The sequence below is a fragment of the Orcinus orca genome, chromosome 8 (genome assembly GCF_937001465.1).
Source record: "Orcinus orca chromosome 8, mOrcOrc1.1, whole genome shotgun sequence".
Taxonomy (NCBI): domain Eukaryota; kingdom Metazoa; phylum Chordata; class Mammalia; order Artiodactyla; family Delphinidae; genus Orcinus; species Orcinus orca.
The window spans coordinates 19,548,209-19,567,681 of record NC_064566.1 but is presented as its reverse complement, the minus strand read 5'-3'; positions in this window follow the sequence as shown (position 1 = coordinate 19,567,681).

Here is a 19,473-nt window from a genome sequence, read left to right as displayed (position 1 = left end):
ATAAGAGATGTGAAAGAGCTACTTACTTGAAGATCTTGAGATCGAGTAGTCCAAATTGAGAGAACAATTTATTTAACGGCTTTTAAAAATCAATAGACAGAAAATTCAATTAAATAGTGTCAGGAGACTAGTATGGAGAGCTCTCATGACCTGTGACCATAGCAGAGCCCAACAGGAAGACGAAAGACTCCTCTTCTTTCTGGGCAAGCACTCAGCCAGTGAGAAGCCATGGACTCTTCCCTTATGATAGCCCTCCCAACTTCCTTTTCCCCTTTACAAAAGTGTTCTTCTTCTCCTGCCATTGGGGGTGGGGCCTTGCATGTGGCCTGTGCAAATATGAACAGATCAGTTTGGGATTTTGTAGGCTAGGATAATGAGTGTGAAATTTATTTTGAATTGTGTACAGTCTTTGGCACAATGATTCTCAACAAGGTGACAGTTTTGCTCCCTAGGGGACACTTGGCAATGTGAACACATTTTTGGTTGTCACAGATGGGGGGGGTGGTGGTGTGTGGAGATGTTACTGGCATTTAGTGAGTTGAAGGATGATGCTAAACATTGTACAATACACAGGACAGTTTCTCACTGCAAAGAACTACCCTGCCTAAAATGTTATAGTGTCCAGGTTAAAAAAACCTGTTTTAGGAGATTGGAAATAGTTAAGTATAAAGCAATATAATCTAACTTACATTTTAATTACTCTGGATGCTTTTTGGAAATTAAGTTATAGAGCAGAGAGTGTGGATCCCAAAAGACAACAGTAGACCTTTGTTGTAGTCATAAGACACAATACACATTTGTATTGATCATATATCTTCTCTATGTAGTTTTATTTCCAAAAACATGATTTCCTTGGTGTCATACATAAACTCATATAACAAGTCATACTTCTAACTATGTTCTGGTGCATTTGTAGTCTCTTCATCTCTTGCCTCAAAGCCTTTCAGCTTTAACAACTTTGACAATAGAGAAGACAAGAGGTGAATCTATCATAAACAGAATATTTAACATTTCAGTGAAATCTCATAACAATCTTACCCCCAGCCCCACATCCTATTTTTTATTTATTTTGATCTCTTCAGGGTCCTAATGATTTTTATCACTAGAAGGAAGGTGAAATGTGAAAGCTGAACAATCTCTGTTAACTATTATTTATATATTATTCCTACTTAAATATTATTCACAGAAGATCAATATATAATAGTGAGATTTTTTTCTTCTTCAGTTCTAGACAATTTGATTAAGTTGCTACACATTCATACATCTTTCAGGGAAAAACAATATTTGAATTACAGCAAAAAAGAAGGGAAATAATTTTGATACTTCAGAAAACAATTCAGGCATCTAGGAATTGGGAATTTTGAACAATTTTCAAATCTGTCATGTGCTTTGGATCTAAAGCTAATGAAAATAGGGATCATTCCATTAGAAGACCTGTGGTCACCGTTGACCACTCATATTTTAAATATAGACTTTGTAGACAGCTGTTTATTCAAATTTTACCTCTGCCACTTATAATTTTTGGGCAAAATACAGTCAAAACTCTCTGAGCCACATATATTTTTATATCAATTGGGGACGATATCAGATCTTAAAAAACAAAACAATACATAAGACATATGGTTTATGCTGTTAATATAAAACCAATGAATTAGAAGGAATTCTGTTGTTCAGATTTCCATCTAAATTTTGTGGTCATTGTTGGATTTTCATATTTTAGTGAGGCAGGCCCATTCTATTTGGCTAACTCTTCATCGATACTAGAGACAAGAATTAATTTGAATGCTGCCTGTCTCCTTCTCCTTTTTTTTTTTTTTGTTTTTTTTTGTTTTGCGGTACGTGGGCCTCTCACTGTTGTGGCCTCTCCCGTTGCGGAGCACAGGCTTCGGACGCGCAGGCTCAGTGGCCATGGCTCACAGGCCCAGCCGCTCCGCAGCATGTGGGATCTTTCCGGACCGGGGCACGAACCCGGCAGACGGACTCTCAACTACTGCGCCACCAGGGAAGCCCTCTCCTTCTCCTTTAATTGTCCAAGTAAAGCATACATATAGACATATTTATCAGCCGCACCCTGGCCCTCAAATGCCCTGGCTGACATAGCAGGGATCAATCAAGTAGGAAATCCCTATATGCTTAGGGATTTTCAATTGCAGAAAAGAGCCAAAATCCTCTTAGTTATTTGAAGATGGCAGAAACCAAAGAGAGATTGAAACTTCAGGTATATATCTCCCTAAAAAACAAAGAACAGTCTGTCCCCAAGATTGAATGGGAGGCTTACCATGGAAATAAGGAAAGAGGAGGGCTGAAGAGAAGAAAATAGATGGAAAGGAAAAGCCACACTTTCTATTACTGATTCTATGTCAAAATGTGTGGAGCACAAATTTCACATATGGTATTTTATTTAATACTCGTAAGTAAAGAGTGAAGAAAATATTCTATTCCTATTTACAGATGAGAAAAACGAGATTATAGAAAGAGTTTAAATAAATTGCCTACATATTTACAACTAGAAAATGGTAGAGCAGGGATTTTCACATTAAGTTTTGTCTCCATACAAAGCCAATCATCACTCTTCTACAGTACATTTTCTATCTGAATCATAGTGCTTTGTAAAATAATGTGTCAATTAAGCATTGACTTCAACGGCACAAAACACCTTTGGATCATGTTTAAATTCAAGAAAATAATTGAAATAAAAACTGGGAAAAACACAAGATGGTGTAGCTCTGACAAAAAGTATGATCATAGAGGTTATACATCAGCAGTCACGAGTTATCACATATGGAAGGTGATTCATTAAGATTGAACTCATGTACTACTACTAATAAAAAACAAAACAAAAACTATTTTTTCCACGAATTGCATTGTAATGTTTTCTGAGGCTAGTTTGATCTTCGTTTGATTTCCACTTTAGGAATCTTGGCATTTAAATAAAGATACTGATAAGTGAAAGGAGTTGCCTCAGTTCACAAAAGTTTCATTGTCTCAATTAAAAGGAATGTTCTTACTTAGAAATTACATTCAACTACAGTTTTCCGTTTTTGAAAAAAATCATATACCTTTAAAAAAGGAGTAATAAAAAAAGCTTGAAAATATAACATAGCTGAAAATGATAATCATAAGAAAGACTTTTAAGGAGCCAAGATCTGGGTATAATTGATAGTATTTTCAACTAAGCTCTGTTACTTACCTATACTCTTTCCCCTGCTCAGAATTGAGTAAAATATTTCTATATTTTTTGAATACAGATTTTAATTTTATCTCTTCTGATACTGATATGTGGCTTTCTGGCTTTGGATAATTAAATGTAAAATAATTTCTGGCAATTAATCATCAACCTTTAGGATATTGGACTAAAAATGAATGGATACATACATAGATGTACATGTACATACATATATGAAAAGAGAAACCTTTTTTTTTCACATCTTTATTGGCATATAATTGCTTTACAATGGTTTGTTAGTTTCTGCCTTATAACAAAGTGAATCAGCTATACATATACATATAAACCCATATCTACTCCCTCTTGCATCTCCCTCCCTCCCTCCCTATCCCACCCCTCTAGGTAGTCACAAAGAACTGAGCTGATCTCCCTGTGTTATGCGGCTGCTTCCCACTAGCTATCTATTATATATTTGGTAGCATATATAAGTCCATGCCACTCTCTCACTTCGTCCCAGCTTACCCTTCCCCTCCCCGTGTCCTCAAGTCCATTCTCTACATCTGCATCTTTATTCCTGTCCTGCCCCTAGGTTCTTCACAACCATTTTTTTTTTTTTGGATTCCATATATATGTGTTAGCATATGGTATTTGTTTCTCTCTTTCTGACTTACTTCACTCTGCATGACAGACTCTAAGTCCATCCACCACACTACAAATAACTCAATTTCATTTCTTTTTATGGCTGAGTAATATTCCATTGTATATGGAATATATATTTCATGTATATTCCATTGTATATGGAATATTCCATTGTATATATGTGCCACATCTTCTTTATCCATTCATCTGGACACTTAGGTTGTTGCTTCCATGTCCTGACTATTGTAAATAGAGCTACAATGAACATTGTGGTACATGACTCTTTTTGAATTATGGTTTTCTTAGGGTATATGCCCAGTAGTGGGATTGCTGAGTTGTATGGTAGTTCTATTTTCAGCTTTTTTAAGGAATCACCATACAGTTCTCCATAGTGGCTGTATCAATTTACGTTCCCACCAACAGTGCAAGAGGGTATGCTTTCCTCCACACCCTCTCCAGCATTTATTGTTTGTAGATTTTTTGATGATGGCCATTCTGACTGGTGTGAGGTGATACCTCCTTGCAGTTTTGATTTGCATTTCTCTAATGATTAGTGATGTTGAGCATTCTTTCATGTGTTTGTTGGCAATCTGTATATCTTCTTTGGAGAAATGTCTATTTAGGTCTTCTGCCTTTTTTTGGATTGGGTTTTTTGTTTTTTTGATACTGAGCTACATGAGATGCTTGTAAATTTTTGAGATTAATCCTTTGTCAGTTGCTTCATTTGCAAATATTTTCTCCCATTCTGAGGGCTGTCTTTTCGTCTTGCTTACAGTTTCCTTACCTGTGCAAAAGCTTTTAAATTTTATTAGGTCCCATTTGTTTGTTTTTGTTTTTATTTCCATTTCTCTAGGAGAATGGTCAAAAGGATCTTGCTGTGATTTATGTCATAGAGTGTTGTGCCTATGTTTTCCTCTAAGAGTTTTATAGTGTCTGTCCTTACATTTAGGTCTTTAATCCATTTTGAGTTTATTTTTGTCTATGGTGTTCAGGAGTGTTCTCATTTCATTCTTTTACATGTAGCTGTCAAGTTTTCCCAGCACCACTTATTAAAGAGGCTGTCTTTTCTCTGTTGTATATTCTTGCCTCCTTTATCAAAAATAAGGTGACCATATGTGCGTGGGTTTATCTCTGGGATTTCTAACCTGTTCCATTGATCTATATTTCTGTTTTTGTGCCTATACCATACTGCCTTGATGACTGTAGCTTTGTAGTATAATCTGAAGTCAGGAAGTCTAATTCCTCCAGCTCCATTTTTCTTTCTCAAGATTTCTTTGGCTATTCGGGGTCTTTTGTGTTTCCAAACAAATTGTGAAAATTTTTGTTCTAGTGCTGTGAAAAATGCCATTGGTAGGGATTGCATTGAATCTGTAGATTGCTTTGGGTAGTATAGTCATTTTTACAATGTTGCTTCTTCCAATCCAAGAACATGGTATATCTCTCCATCTGTTTGTATTATCTTTAATTTCTTTCATCAGTGTCTTATAGTATTCTGCATACAGGTCTTTTGTCTCCTTAGGTAGGTTTCTTCCTAGATATTTTATTCTTTCTGTTGCTGTGGTAAATGGGAGGGTTTCCTTAATTTCTCTTTCAGATTTTTCATCATTAGTGTATAGGAATGCAAGAGATTTCTGTGCATTAATTTTGTATCCTGCTACTTTACCAAATTCATTGATCAGCTCTAGTAGTTTTCTGGTAGCATCTGTAAGATTCTCTATGTATAGTATCATGTTATCTGCAAGCAGTGACAGCTTTATTTCTTCTTTTCCAATTTGGATTCCCTTTATTTCTTTTTCTTCTCTGATTGCTGTGGCTAAAAATTCCAAAACTATGTTGAATAATAGTGAAGAGAGGGCAACCTTGTCTTGTTCCTGATCTTAGTGGAAAAGGTTTCAGTTTTTCACCATTGAGAACAATGTTGACTGTTGGTTTGTCATATATGTCCTTTATTATGTTGTAGTAAGTTCCCTTTATGCGTACTTTTAGGAGGGGTTTTATCATAAATGGGTGTTGAATTTTGTTGAAAGCTTCTTCTGCATCTATTGAGATGATCATATGGTTTTTCTCCTTCAATTAGTTCGTATGGTTTACCACATGGATTGATTTGTGTATATTGAAGAATCCTTGCATTTCTGGGATAAACCATACTTGATCATGTGTATGATACTTTTAATGTGCTGTTGGTTTCTGTCTGCTAGTATTTTGTTGAGGATGTTTGCATCTATGTTCATCAGTGATATTGGCCTGTAGTTTTCTTTCTTTGTGACATCTTTGTTTGGTTTTGGTATCAGGGTGATGGTGCTCTTGTAGAATGAGTTTGGGAGTGTTCCTCCCTCTGCTATAATTTGGAAGAGTTTGAGAAGGATAGGTACTAGCTATTCTCTAAATGTTTGATAGAATTCGCCTGTGAAGCAATTTGGTCCTGGGCTTTTGTTTGTTGGAAAATTTTTATCACAGTCTCAATTTCCGTGATTGTGACTTATCTGTTTATATTTTGTATTTCTTCCTGGTTCAGGTTGTGCATTTCTAAGAAGGTTGTGCATTTCTAAGAATTCGTCCATTTCTTCCAGGTTGCCCAATTATTGGCATATAGTTGCTTGTAGTAATCTCTTACGATCCTTTGCATTTCTGCAGTGTCAGTTGTAACTTCTCCTTTTTCATCTCTAATTCTATTGATTTGAGTCTTCTCCCATTTTCTCTTGACGAGTCTGGCTAATGGTTTATCAATTTTGTTTATCTTCTCAAAGAACCAGCTTCTGGTTGTATTGATCTTTGCTATTGTTTCCTTCATTTCTTTTCATTTATTTCTGATATTACCTTTATGATTTCTTTCCTTCTGCTAACTTTGGGGGCTTTTTTGTTTTTGTATCTCTAACTGCTTTAGGTGTAAAGTTAGGTTATTTATTTGAGATGTTTCTTGTTTCTTGAGGTAGGATTGTATTGCTATAAACTTCCCTGTTAGAACTGCTTTTTTTGGACCCCTTAGGTTTTCGGTTGTCGTGTTTTCATTGTCATTTGTTTCTAGGTACTTTTTGATTTCCTCTTTGATTTCTTCAGTGATCTCTTGGTTACTAATTAGTGTATTGTTTAGCTTCCATGTGTTCGTAGTTTTTACAGATTTTTCCTGTAATTGATATCTAATCTCATAGTGTTGTTGGTGGAAAAGATACCTGATATGATTTCATTTTTCTTAAATTTACCAAGACTTGATTTGTGATGCAATATATGATCTATCCTGGAGAATATTACATGAGTACTTGAGAAGGAAGTGTATTCTGTTGTTTTTGGATGGAATGTCCTATAAATATCAATTAAGTCCATCTTGCTTAATATATCATTTAAAGCTTGTGTTTCCTTATATATTTTCATTTTGGATGATCTGTCCATTGGTAAAGAGGGGTGTAAAAGTTCCCTACTATGATTGTGTTCTTGTCGATTTCCCCTTTTATGGCTGTTAGCATTTGCCTTATGTATTGAGGTGCTCCTATGTTGGGTGCATAAATACTTGCAATTGTTACATCTTCTTCTTGGATTGATCCCTTGATCATTATGTAGTGTTTTTCTTTGTCTCTTGTAATAGTCGTTATTTTAAAATCTCTATTGTCTGATATGAGAATTGCTATTCCAGCTTTCTTTTGATTTCCATTTGCATGGAATATCTTTTTCCATCCCCTCACTTTCAGTCTGTATGTGTCCCTAGGTCTGAAGTGGGTCCCTTGTAGACAGCATATGTATGGGTCTTGTTTTTGTATCCATTCAGCTGGTCTACGTCTTTTGGTGGGAGCATTTAATCCATTTACGTTTAAGGTAATTATCGACCTGCATGTCCCTATTACCATTTTCTTAATTGTTTTGGGTTTGTTACTGTAGGTCTTTTCTTCTCTTGTGTTTCCTGCATAGAGAAATTCCTTTAGCATTTGTTGTAAAGCTGGTTTGGTGGTGCTGAATTCTCTTCCTTTTGCTTGTCTGTAAGAGTTTTAAATTCTCCATCATATCTGAATGAAATTCTTGCTGGGTATAATAATCTTGATTGTAGTTTTTTTCCCTTTCATCACTTTAAATATGTCCTGTCACTCCCTTCTTGCAGAGTTTCTACTAAAATTCAGCTGTTAACCTTTTCAGGATTCCCTTGTATGTTATTTGTTGTTTTTCCTTTGCTGTTTTTACTATTTTTTTCTTTGTATTTAATTTTTGATAATTTGATTAATATGTATCTTGGCATGTTTATCCTTGGATTTATCCTGTATGGGACTCTGCACTTCCTGGACGTGATTAACTCTTTCTTTTTCCAAATTAGGGAAGTTTTCAACTATAATCTGTTCAAATATTTTCTCCGTCCTTTTTTTTTCCTCTTCTTTTCTGGACCCCTATAATTTGAATGTTGGTGTGTTCAATGTTGTCCCAGAGTTGGTGTCCCAATGTTGTCCTCAATTCTTTTTTCTTTATTCTGCTCTGCAGTAGCTATTTCCACTATTTTATCTTCCAGGTCACTTATCTGTTCTTCTGCCTCAGTTATCTTGCTATTGATTCCTTCTAGAGAATTTTTAATTTCATTTATTGTGTTGTTCTTCATTGTTTGTTTGCTGTATAGTTCTTCTAGGTCCTTGTTAAATGTTTCTTGTATTTTCTCCTTACTATTTCCGAGCTTTTGGATCATCTTTACTCTCATTACTCTGAATTCCTTTTCAGGTAGACTATGTATTTCCTCCTCATTTGTTTGGTCTGGTGGGTTTTTACCTTGCTCCTTCATCTGCTGTGTGTTTTTTTGTCTTCTCATTTTGCTTAACTTACTGTGCTTGGCATCTCCTTTTCTCAGCCTGCAAGTTTGTAGTTCCTGTTGTTTATGGTGTCTGCCCCCAGTGGCTACAGTTGGTTCAGTGGGTTGTATAGGTTTTGTGGTGGAGATGACTATTGCCTGTATTCTGGTGGATGAGGCTGTATCTTTTTTTTTTGGTGGGCAGGACCACGTCTGGTGGTGCGTTTTGAGGTGTCTGTGACCTTACTATGTACTATGATTTTAGGCATCCTCTCTGCTGATGGGTGGATTGTGTTCCTGTCTTGCTAGTTGTTTGGCATAGGGTGTCCAGCACTGTAGCTTGCTGGTTGTTGAGTGGAGCTGGGTCTTAGCATTGTGATGGAGATCTCTGGGAGAGCTTTTGCTGTTTGATATTACGTGGAGCTGGGAGGTCTCTGGTGAACCAATGTCCTGAACTCGCCTCTCCCACTTCAGAAGCATAGGCCTGACACCCGGCCGGAGCACCAAGATCCTGTCAAACACACGGAAAAAGAGAAAAAGGAAAAAAAAAATATATATATATATATATATATCATTGCTCCCAAAGGCCACTGCCTGCCTCAATTTTTGTATGATTCATTGTCTATTCAGGTATTCCAGAGATTCAGGGTACATCAAGTTCATTGTGGAGATTTAATCCACTTCTTCTGAGGCTGCTGGGAGAAATTTCCCTTTCTCTTCTTTGTTCACACAGCTCCTGGAGTTCAGCTTTGGATTTGGCCCTGCCTCTGTGTGTAGGTCACCTGTTCTTCGCTCAGATAGGACAGCGTTAAAGTAGCAGCTGACTAAGGGGCTCTGGCTCACTCAGGCCAGGGGGTGGATGGATACAGAATATGGGGTGAGCCTGCAGCAGCAGAGGCCGGCATGATGTTGCAACACCTGAGGCACGCTTTGTGTTCTCCCAGGGAAGTAGAGGAACCATTCTTTAAAACTATCTGTACAGGTAGCCTGAAATGTGTCAGAGGAAAAACTCAATATTAGGAGGCATGAGTCACTGGGGAATAAGGGAAGTGATTCAAAATTTTTAAGTTTTTTTTTGCTCATCTGTTCATTGTACAGATTTGATTAGATGATCCCTGTGGCTTAACTGTCTGACCTTTGGCTTAGTTCCTTCTGCTGAACTAATTTATTTTATTTCAACCACCTTTGAATCTTTCTATTTCCTACTACTCTGGGAAAAATAAATAGGTAAAAGAGATAAAAAAAAAAAAAATAAAGATTTTAAGTAAATCTCTACCCTGTAAAGACTAAACAGTAGCTAATGACTATTCTCTCAGTATCAAAAGTGAATCAAGTAAACCTCTTTCCCTGAACCCCATGGAGAATTTCACTATTAGTGTTTGATGATAAAAACTTCCCAGACAAGCTGCAACTTTTAAAACTTGCTTCAGGAAAAGAATATTCCAAAACTATTTTATGAATAAATATTTTAATCAAAATATTTTTAGAACAAGTGAAATATACAAAAAAAATTCTAAATTTATGAAGAAGATCAAAAATAAATAAAGACGGGCTTCCCTGGTGGCACAGTGGTTGAGAGTCCGCCTGCCGATGCAGGGGACACGGGTTTGTGCCCCAGTCCGGGAAGATCCCACATGCCGTGGAGCGGCTGGGCCCGTGGGCCATGGCCACTGAGCCTGCGCGTCCAGAGCCTGTGCTCTGCAAACGGGAGAGGCCACAACAGTGAGAGGCCCGCGTACCACAAAAAAAATAAAATAAAAATAAATAAATAAATATAATAAAGACAAAATACTTAGGAAGATTTTCAAACTGTATTAAGATTATAACATGCAGCAAGGGAAAGTTGTCAGATTCAGATCTCCCAACTCAAACCCATGGGCATAGAACTTTAAAAAAGTTGAACTTTGGGAAGTCTCGGTTTTTTCAGTTGTGAAACAGACTAACTAAACATGGATTGATATTGTATTTTATAAACTGTATTTCCAACATCAATATGGATTAGGAAACTATTATGTATATGCAGATAGTTGCATTTCTCAGAGGCAAATTTTTGAATGACTTCTGAAAATTGCTTATTTTCAGACAGATATATTTATATTAATCATAGACATTACTTCCCTTAAGCAAAAATACATTTAGTCTGTTTACCACTTCCTCTCCCCAAATTCATTTTTATATATTTTGGTGAAGGCTTTTGGTTTCTCAAACAGAGGTAAGAAAGAAAGAGAGCAAAAGAAGAAAAAAACAACCCTCAAGTTTATTTTGGGTTATATGAAAAACAATGTTTACTTCTAATGTTAAATTTTCTTAAAGTGCATAAGCATCCTAATGTTTATCTCAATGAACCACAAAAAAGCATAGTGAAAGAGAACAAAAGTCTTACATACTCAGAAGTCTATGCAAAGAATTTTCCTATTTCCATTTGTTTTTGGTAACCATTTCTATTCTAAAGTAGTACTTGGTACTTTGTCCTTTGCTAGTATGCAAAAGATAGCTTGAGTGGTGCCCTTGGGCTGATAGGCATGATAGTTTTTTTTTGTTTTTTTTTTGGTTTGTTTTTTTTTGCGGCACACGGGCCTCTCACTGCTGTGGCCTCTCCCGTTGCGGAGCACAGGTTCTGGACGCACAGGCTCAGCGGCCATGGCTCACGGGCCCAGCCACTCTGCGGCATGTGGGATCCTCCTGGACCAGGGCACAAACCCGCGTCCCCTGCATTGGCAGGCGGACTCTCAACCACTGTGCCACCAGGGAAGCCCTAGTACTTTAATTATAAAAGCCAGTCTGAGCTTCTTACAGTAACACAGTATTGATTCAGAGTTTGGAGGGTAGGCAACAGTCATTCCTAGGCAAAGTTTGTAATTAAGGAAACAGAAAAGAAGAAACAGAGTGATGAGTGACAAACTGTGACCCCAATACATGAATCTAACTGCAGCTAGGGTTACATATACCAACTTAGGAGTTCCATAGGTCTATACCACCATTCCTCTCTAGCCAAAAAACAGCCATCTAAATACTTCTCATTTTTGGTTCCACAAGTAAGGAATCTTGAAGTCACCACACTGTCCTAACAACAAGTAAAATGGTGAACAGAGTTAAAAATCAGTAAAGAGTTCACTTCCAAGAGCTTAACCAGTTTATCAAGGTGAATAATGAAGAATAATCCTCTCATGCTTCTAGCAGGGGGAGAGAAAAAGAAACCATTTTAAATACACCAGAGCATTCTATTCTTTTTTTTTTTTAATTAATTAATTTATTTATTTGGCTGCGTTGGGTCTTCGTTTCTGTGCGAGGGCTTTCTCTGGTTGCGGCGAGCAGGGGCCACACCTCATCGCGGTGCACGGGCCTCTCACTGTCGTGGCCTCTCCTGTTGCGGAGCACAGGCTCCAGATGCGCAGGCTCAGTAGTTGTGGCTCATGGGCCCAGTTGCTCCATGGCATGTGGGATCTTCCCAGACCAGGGCTCGAACCCATGTCCCCTGCATTGGCAGGCAGATTCTCAACCACTGCGCCACCCGGGAAGCCTGAGCATTCTATTCTTAATGAGGCCTGCTTTTAGAGGAAACTAATTAAATAGAGCCTAACCTGCTGGGGTATTATCAGAGCCTAACTGACCTGGGAGAAGAGAAATACCCTACTCTAGCCCACTCCAGCTATCCTGTCCCACCAAATGGGGAGAAAAAGACTGAGAAACTCTTATGAAATTTATAATCCAGACAAATAAGTTCACTAAAAGACTGAGACCTACTGATATGACTATAGAATGCTACCTGTTTCCCCATATCTCACTGAAGGTCTATTTAGAGCAGTTCCTTTTACTCTGTACACTTTGTCCACTTATCAAGGAAAAATTATAAGGCCAACTAAAAGGCAAAATACACAATTTAACAAGAGAGAGCATGCATCAGATCAGACAAAGCAGGGATGTTGGAATTATCAGACCAGGAGTTTAAAACAACCACGGTTTTTAGGCTAAGGGCTCTACGGGATAAACTAGACAACATGCAAAGCCTGATGAACAATGTAAGCAGAGTGGTGGAAATCCTAAGAACCCAAAAAAAGAAATGTTAGAGATAAAAAACAATGTAACAAAAATGAAGAATGCTTTTGATACTTTGTAGCCCGGACACAGCTGAGGAAAGAATGTCTGAGCTAGAGAATCCTTGGACACCAAAAGGCAAGGAGCACAAAAGCCTGAAAAAACAGAACAGAATATCCAAACACTGTAGGACAACTACAAAAGATAGCTGTAGTCACATAATTGGGAATAACAGAAGGAGAAAAGAGGCAGAGAAGAGAAGAAATATTTGAAAAAATAATGACTAAGAATTTCCTCCAAATTAATGGCAGATATTAAAGCACAGATCCTGGAAACTCAGAGAACAAGCAGGATAAATGCCAACAGAACAAAAACAGCAAAAACAAAAAGACTACTCTTGGGTATATAATTTTCAAACTATAGAAGGTCAAATATAATGAAAAAAAATCGGAAAGAAACCAGAGGAGGAAAACAACTTTCACATAGAGGAACAAAGTAGGAATTATATCTGCCTTTTTTCTCAGTAGCCATGCAAGGAAGGAAAATGTCAGTTAAACACATAAAGTGTTAAAAGAAAAAAAAAACACTATTAAGAATTCTGTACTTTATGAAATTATCCTTCAGAATTAAAGAAGAAATAAAGACTTTCTCAGACAAACAGATGGAGAGAGGGGAGGAAATGAATGCGAAAAGCAAAAGGTATAAAGGTATAAAAGCAGGGAACATGAAAGAACATACATAGTAAGGGGATTCATTCAGAATGAAGTGGTGGGTTGCAAGTAAAATGAGAAGATGAGGACTAACCCTTGCAAACTCTGGATTTCTTTATGTACAATAAGTAATTGTTTCATATGAAATGTAAAGTGAATGCTAACAACGCACTAACATTATTTTTAAAATCTTAATATTGCAGACATCTCAAAGCAACTAAAATGCAAGAGAGGTTGTTTCAAGACATTCATTTTTTTATCAAACACATCTTCCATACTTGGATTGCAAATTTCCCAGAGTCTAAATCAGAATAAATATAAAACATTGAACACTAGAAAATTTTAACTATCTCATTTAACAATGTAAACACAATACTTACAGAGCTTTGTGAAAGAAGGCAGTGTTCTCTTTTTAAATCTGCAACCAGATGTTAGATTACTGGTCTTTGTTTCAACCACAATGACACTGGAGAGGAAGAAATTAATTGCAATTTTGATGAATGGAAAGCCTGACAAAATAATAGTTTTTAGCAGATCATTGTTTTCACTCTTTAATTTCTATCCAGCAAAGTTTTATTTGAATGGTACATCATCATAATTGCCATTTTTATAAACATCAAACTGTGCAGGTGCATTTGCAAACTCGCCCTCTGTGGCAAATAAAATGTACTCAGAAAATGTAGAATAGATTATGAAATTGCAGAATTTCTTTGAGCATATGGTGATGTGCAGAATGTCTGTATTAAAGAAAAGAGAAAAATAACTGGCCCTTCCAACTGGGTAGCTAGCCATAAGCAAAGAAACTCCTAGGGTTCAATATTTGATTTAATAATTCACTTGCACTGCATTTCACAGATTTTGGCTCTTTCTGCCATATGTGCTATGCTTTAACATTAGGTTTAGTGTGTTTATATCCTTCGAATCAACACGCAATTGGATATCAGCACTGAATTTGTCATTAGTGAACAAATAAAATATGGGTTAAAGACATGTTGGTTCACAAATGAAACATTTTGAGGGTACCTTGGGATGCCATGGCAACACTGGTATAATTAGTGGGACATGTTATTTCCCAAAACCCATTACTTAAAATTTGAGATTAAACATAAAATTAAGTTTCTTATTCTTCAAGCATATGCATTAGTTTATTTACTTCAGGTACTACTCAAGTACCTGTAGAAATGTATATTTCTATCATTAAGACTCAGTTTTTAGCTCTTTTTCATTAATTCATATATAAATTCCAAACCCTCATCTAAAGTCTAACATGCTTATAGTTGGTGTGATTTTCTATCTAGGAAAAAAAAAACTAACAACAGATGCAAATAGCTTCAATTTTTAATAGATGTATCAGATTAGTGCATGATTCACACAAATTGGTATCATCTAGAACAATAGCTGAGAAAAAACTACAAATATAGTATTATTTTCTGGTGATCAGAAATATTAACTACCCAAAATACATTCTCATTTAGCTGTTTAATTGCTAAAATGTTACCATTATGAATTCATTCATCTATTAGATCTTTCTTCAAAAAAGAACAGCTATGTCAACATTTACCCTTAAAGTTCTTTTTCATGGTTTTATACAATCTTAACTTTGGAAATATACTTGCTAGAATTTATTTAGTCAAACCAATTTTATTCATGAACCTCCTCTCCAACCTGTTCATCAGACTGAGATTCATTTTCTCTTTAAAAATACTCTATGGCTAAGAAGACACTTCCATTGTCAGACAGCTTTTTTTATTCTTCTAGCTAAAAAAGAAAAGATTAAAAAAACTGTTTCTAATTTTGGAAAAAAATTAGCTGAATTTTGCTGTCCTGATTGGCCTCCGGAGTTACATAACATAAATCTAATTTTTTACGTGGTTACTTCTGAAATATTTGAAGACATATATCATGTTTCTATATAACCTTCCCTGTTCCAAACTAAATATTCTTACTTCTTCAATGATTCTTTGTATGACATAGCTTCTTGATGAACTAGTTAATGAACTCAATAGATAATGGTAACAAGTAAAACGTGAATATGTGGCAGGTACTCTTACAGGAGCTGGCTGTATTGTGATGACTAAACATAGATCCTGCATTCATGGCTTTTATAACTGAGGAGAGAGAAAAAAACAAGCAGTAACCAGATGAAGAAGTTTGACTGTTGATAAAATGCAATGAGGGAAACTCTGAGAGTGCTGTGAACAGAGAATTACAAGAACTTAACTAGCTTAAAATTAGCCAGGCATATGGAAATGGAGTGTAGTGAATGACAGATGCATGTTCCAGTGAGAGGGAACACAGACAAATGACAAATTGGAAGGATATATTGGTAACTTATATCACAGAAAAAGAAGCCAATCTCCTTAAGATATAAATACTTTTCAAACTCAAAGAGGTCTATATAGGATCCTAGCACAGAAGAAAGACATTAGTGGAAAAACTGATAGAATTTGAATATGGTGTGTAATTGAGTAAAGTGTTAATTTGCTAGTTTCATTAGGTGTACTATGGTTATGTGTGAAATTCGCATTTGGGGAAATAGAGTGAAGACCACATTGGGATATTACTCTGCATTTTTTTTGCAACTTTCCTGTGATACCAAATTAGTTCAAAATAAAAAGGTAGAAATTTTTAAAGGAAACAATTACCAAAATATTTCTCAAGGAAAGTACTTCGCAAATAAATGTAAATCAAAGGCCCTTCAACATGTGAAAAGATAATCCAAATTACTCGTAGTAGAAGAAATAGAAAATAAAACTTCAGTAAGATATTTTTCACCATGACAACAGCTTGAAAAAAAATTTTAAATTATAACAGCAAATTCTTAGGTCAATCTCTGAAAAAGCAGTCACTATCTGACTTTGCTTGTTAAAGAGCAAAGTGGAAGAGCTTCAATATGGCAGGAGGAGTGAGACGCAGAGATCACCTTCCTCCCCACAAATACATCAGAAATACATCTACATGTGGAACAACTCCTACAGAACACCTACTGAACGCTGGCAGAAGACCTCAGACCTCCCAAAAAGCAAGAAAGTCCCCACGTACCTGGGTAGGGCAAAAGAAAAAAGAATAAACAGAGACAAAAGGATAGGGACGGGACTTGCACCAGTGGGAGGGAGCCGTGAAGGAGGAAAGGTTTCCACACACTAGAAGCCCCTTCACGGGCGAACACTGAGGGTGGCAGAGGGGGGAAGCTTCAGAGCCACAGAGGAGAGTGCAGCAACAGGGGTGTGCAGGGCAAAGCGGAAAGATTCCCGCACAGAGGATCAGGGCCAACCGGCACTCACCAGCTCGAGAGGCTTGTCGGCTCACCCGCCGGGGTGGGCGGGGGCTGGGAGCTGAGGCTCGGGGTTCAGAGCTTAGATCCCAGGAAGAGGACTGGGGTTGGCTGCGTGAGCACAGCCTGAAGGAGTTAGCACACCACGACTAGCCGGAAGGGAGTCCGTGAAAGTCTGGAGCTGCCGAAGAGACAAGAGATGTTTTCACTATCCACACCTCCCCTGCTGGGAGCCTGTGCAGCCTGCCACTGCCAGGTTCCCAGGATCCGGGGACAACTTCCCCAGGAGAACGCATGGCGCGCCTCAGGCTGGTTGCAACGTCATGCCGGGCTCTGCCACTGCAGGCTCACCCCACATCCATACCCCTCCCTCCCCTCGGCCTGAGTGAGCCAGAGCCCCCGAATCGGCTGCTCCTTTAACCCCTTCCTGTCTGAGCAAAGAACAGATGCCCTCAGGCGAGGGCATCTACACGCAGAGGTGGGGCCAAATCCAAAGCTGAAGCCCAGGAGCTGTGAGAACAGAGAAGAGAAAGGGAAATCTCTCCCAGCAGCCTCAGGAGCAGCGGATTAAATCTCCACAATCAACTTGATGTACCTGTATCTGTAGAACACCTGAATAGACAACGAACCATCCCAAATTGAGGAGGTGGACTTTGGAAGCAATGATATATATATATTTTTTCCCCTTTTCTCTTTTTGTGAGTGTGTATGTGTATGCTTCTGGGTGAGATTTTGTCTGTATAGCTTTGCTTTTGCCATTTCTCCTAGGGTTCTCTTTGTCGTTTTTTTTTTTTTTTTTTTCTTAATATAATTATTTTTTATTTTAATAACTTTATTTTATTTCTTCTTATTTCTTTCTCTCTTTCTTTCTCTTTCTTTCTTCCTTCCTTCCTCTCTTTCTTTCTTTCTTTCTTTCTTTCTTTCTTTCTTTCTTTTTCTCCCTTTTATTCTGAGCCATGTAGATGACAGGCTCTTGGTGCTCCAGCCAGGTGTCAGGGCTGTGCCTCTGAGGTGGGAGAGCCAAGTTCAGGACACTGGTCCACAAGAGACCTCCCAGTGCCAAATAATATCACACAGCGAAAATCTCCCAGAGATCTCCATCTCAACAGCAAGACCCAGCTCCACTCAACGACCAGCAAGCTCCAGTGCTGGACACCCTATGCCAAACAACTAGCAAGAAGGAACACAACCTAATCCATTAGCAGAGAGGCTGCCTAAAATCATAATAAGGCCACAGACACCCCCAAAGCACACCACCGGACACGGCCCTGTCCTCTAGACAGCCAAAATCCAGCCTCATCCACAAGAACACAGGCACTAGTCCCCTCCACCAGGAAACCTACACAACCCACTGAACAAACCTTAGCCACTAGGGACAGACACCAACAACAACGGAAACTACAAACCTGCAGCCTGCGAAAAGGAGACCTCAAGCACAGTAAGTTAGGCAACATGAGAAGACAGAGAAACACACAGAACATGAAGGAGCAAGGCAAAAACTCATCAGGGATAACAAATGAAGAGGAAATAGGCAGTCTCCCTGAAAAAGAATTCAGGATAATGATAGTAAAGATGATCCAAAATCTTGGAAATAGAATAGAGAAAATACAAGAAATGTTTAACAAGGACCTAGAAGAACTAAAGAGCAAACAGACAGTGATGAAGAGCGCAGTAAATGAAATTAAATATTCTTTAGAAGGGATCAATAGCAGAATAACTGAGGCAGAAGAACGGATAAGTGATCTGGAAGATAAAATAGTGGAAATAACTACTGCAGAGCAGAATAAAGAAAAAGAAGGAAAAAAATTGAAGACAGTCTCAGAGACCTCTGGGACAACATTAAACGCACCAACATTCGAATTATAGGGGTCCTAGAAGAAGAAGAGACAAAGAAAGGGACTGAGAAAATATTTGAAGAGATTAGAGTTGAAAACTTCCCTAATATGGGAAAGGAAATAGATAATCAAGTCCAGGAAGAACAGAGAGTCCCATACAGGATAAATCCAAGGAGAAATATGCCAAGACACATATTAATCAAACTATCAAAAATTAAATACAAAGAAAAAATACTAAAAGCATTAAGGGAAAAACAACAAATAACACACAAGGGAATCCTCATAAGGTTAACAGCTGATCTTTCAGCAGACACTCTGCAAGCCAGAAGGGAGTGGCAGGACATATTTAAAGTGATGAAGGAGAAAAACCTACAACCAAGATTACACAGCAAGGATCCCATTCAGATTTGACGTAGAAATTAAAACCTTTAAAGACAGGCAAAAGCTAAGAGAATTCAGCAACACGGAACCAGCTTTACAACAAATGCTAAAGGAACTTCTCTAGGTAGGAAACACAAGAGAAGGTAAAGACCTATATTAACAAACCCAAAACAAATAAGAAAATGGTAATAGGAACATACATATCGATAATTACCTTAAATGTAAATGAATTAAATGCTCCAACCAAAACACATAGATTGGCTGTATGGATACTAAAACAAGACCCATATATATGCTTTCTAAAAGAGACCCACTTCAGACCTAGGGATGCATACAGACTGAAAGTGAGGGGATAGTAAAAGATACTCCATGCAATGGAAATTAAAAAAAAGCTGGAGTAGCAATTCTCATATCAGACAAAATAGACTTTAAAATAAAGACTATTACAAGAGACAAAGAAGGACACTACATAATGATCAAGGGATCAATCCAAGAAGAAGATAAACAATTGTAAATATTTATGCACCCAACATAGGAGCACCTCAATATATAAAGCAAATACTAACAGACATAAAACGGGAAATCGACAGTAACACAATCATAGTAGGGGACTTTAACACTCCACTTTCACCAATGGACAGACAATCCGAAGTGAAAATAAATAAGGAAACACAAGC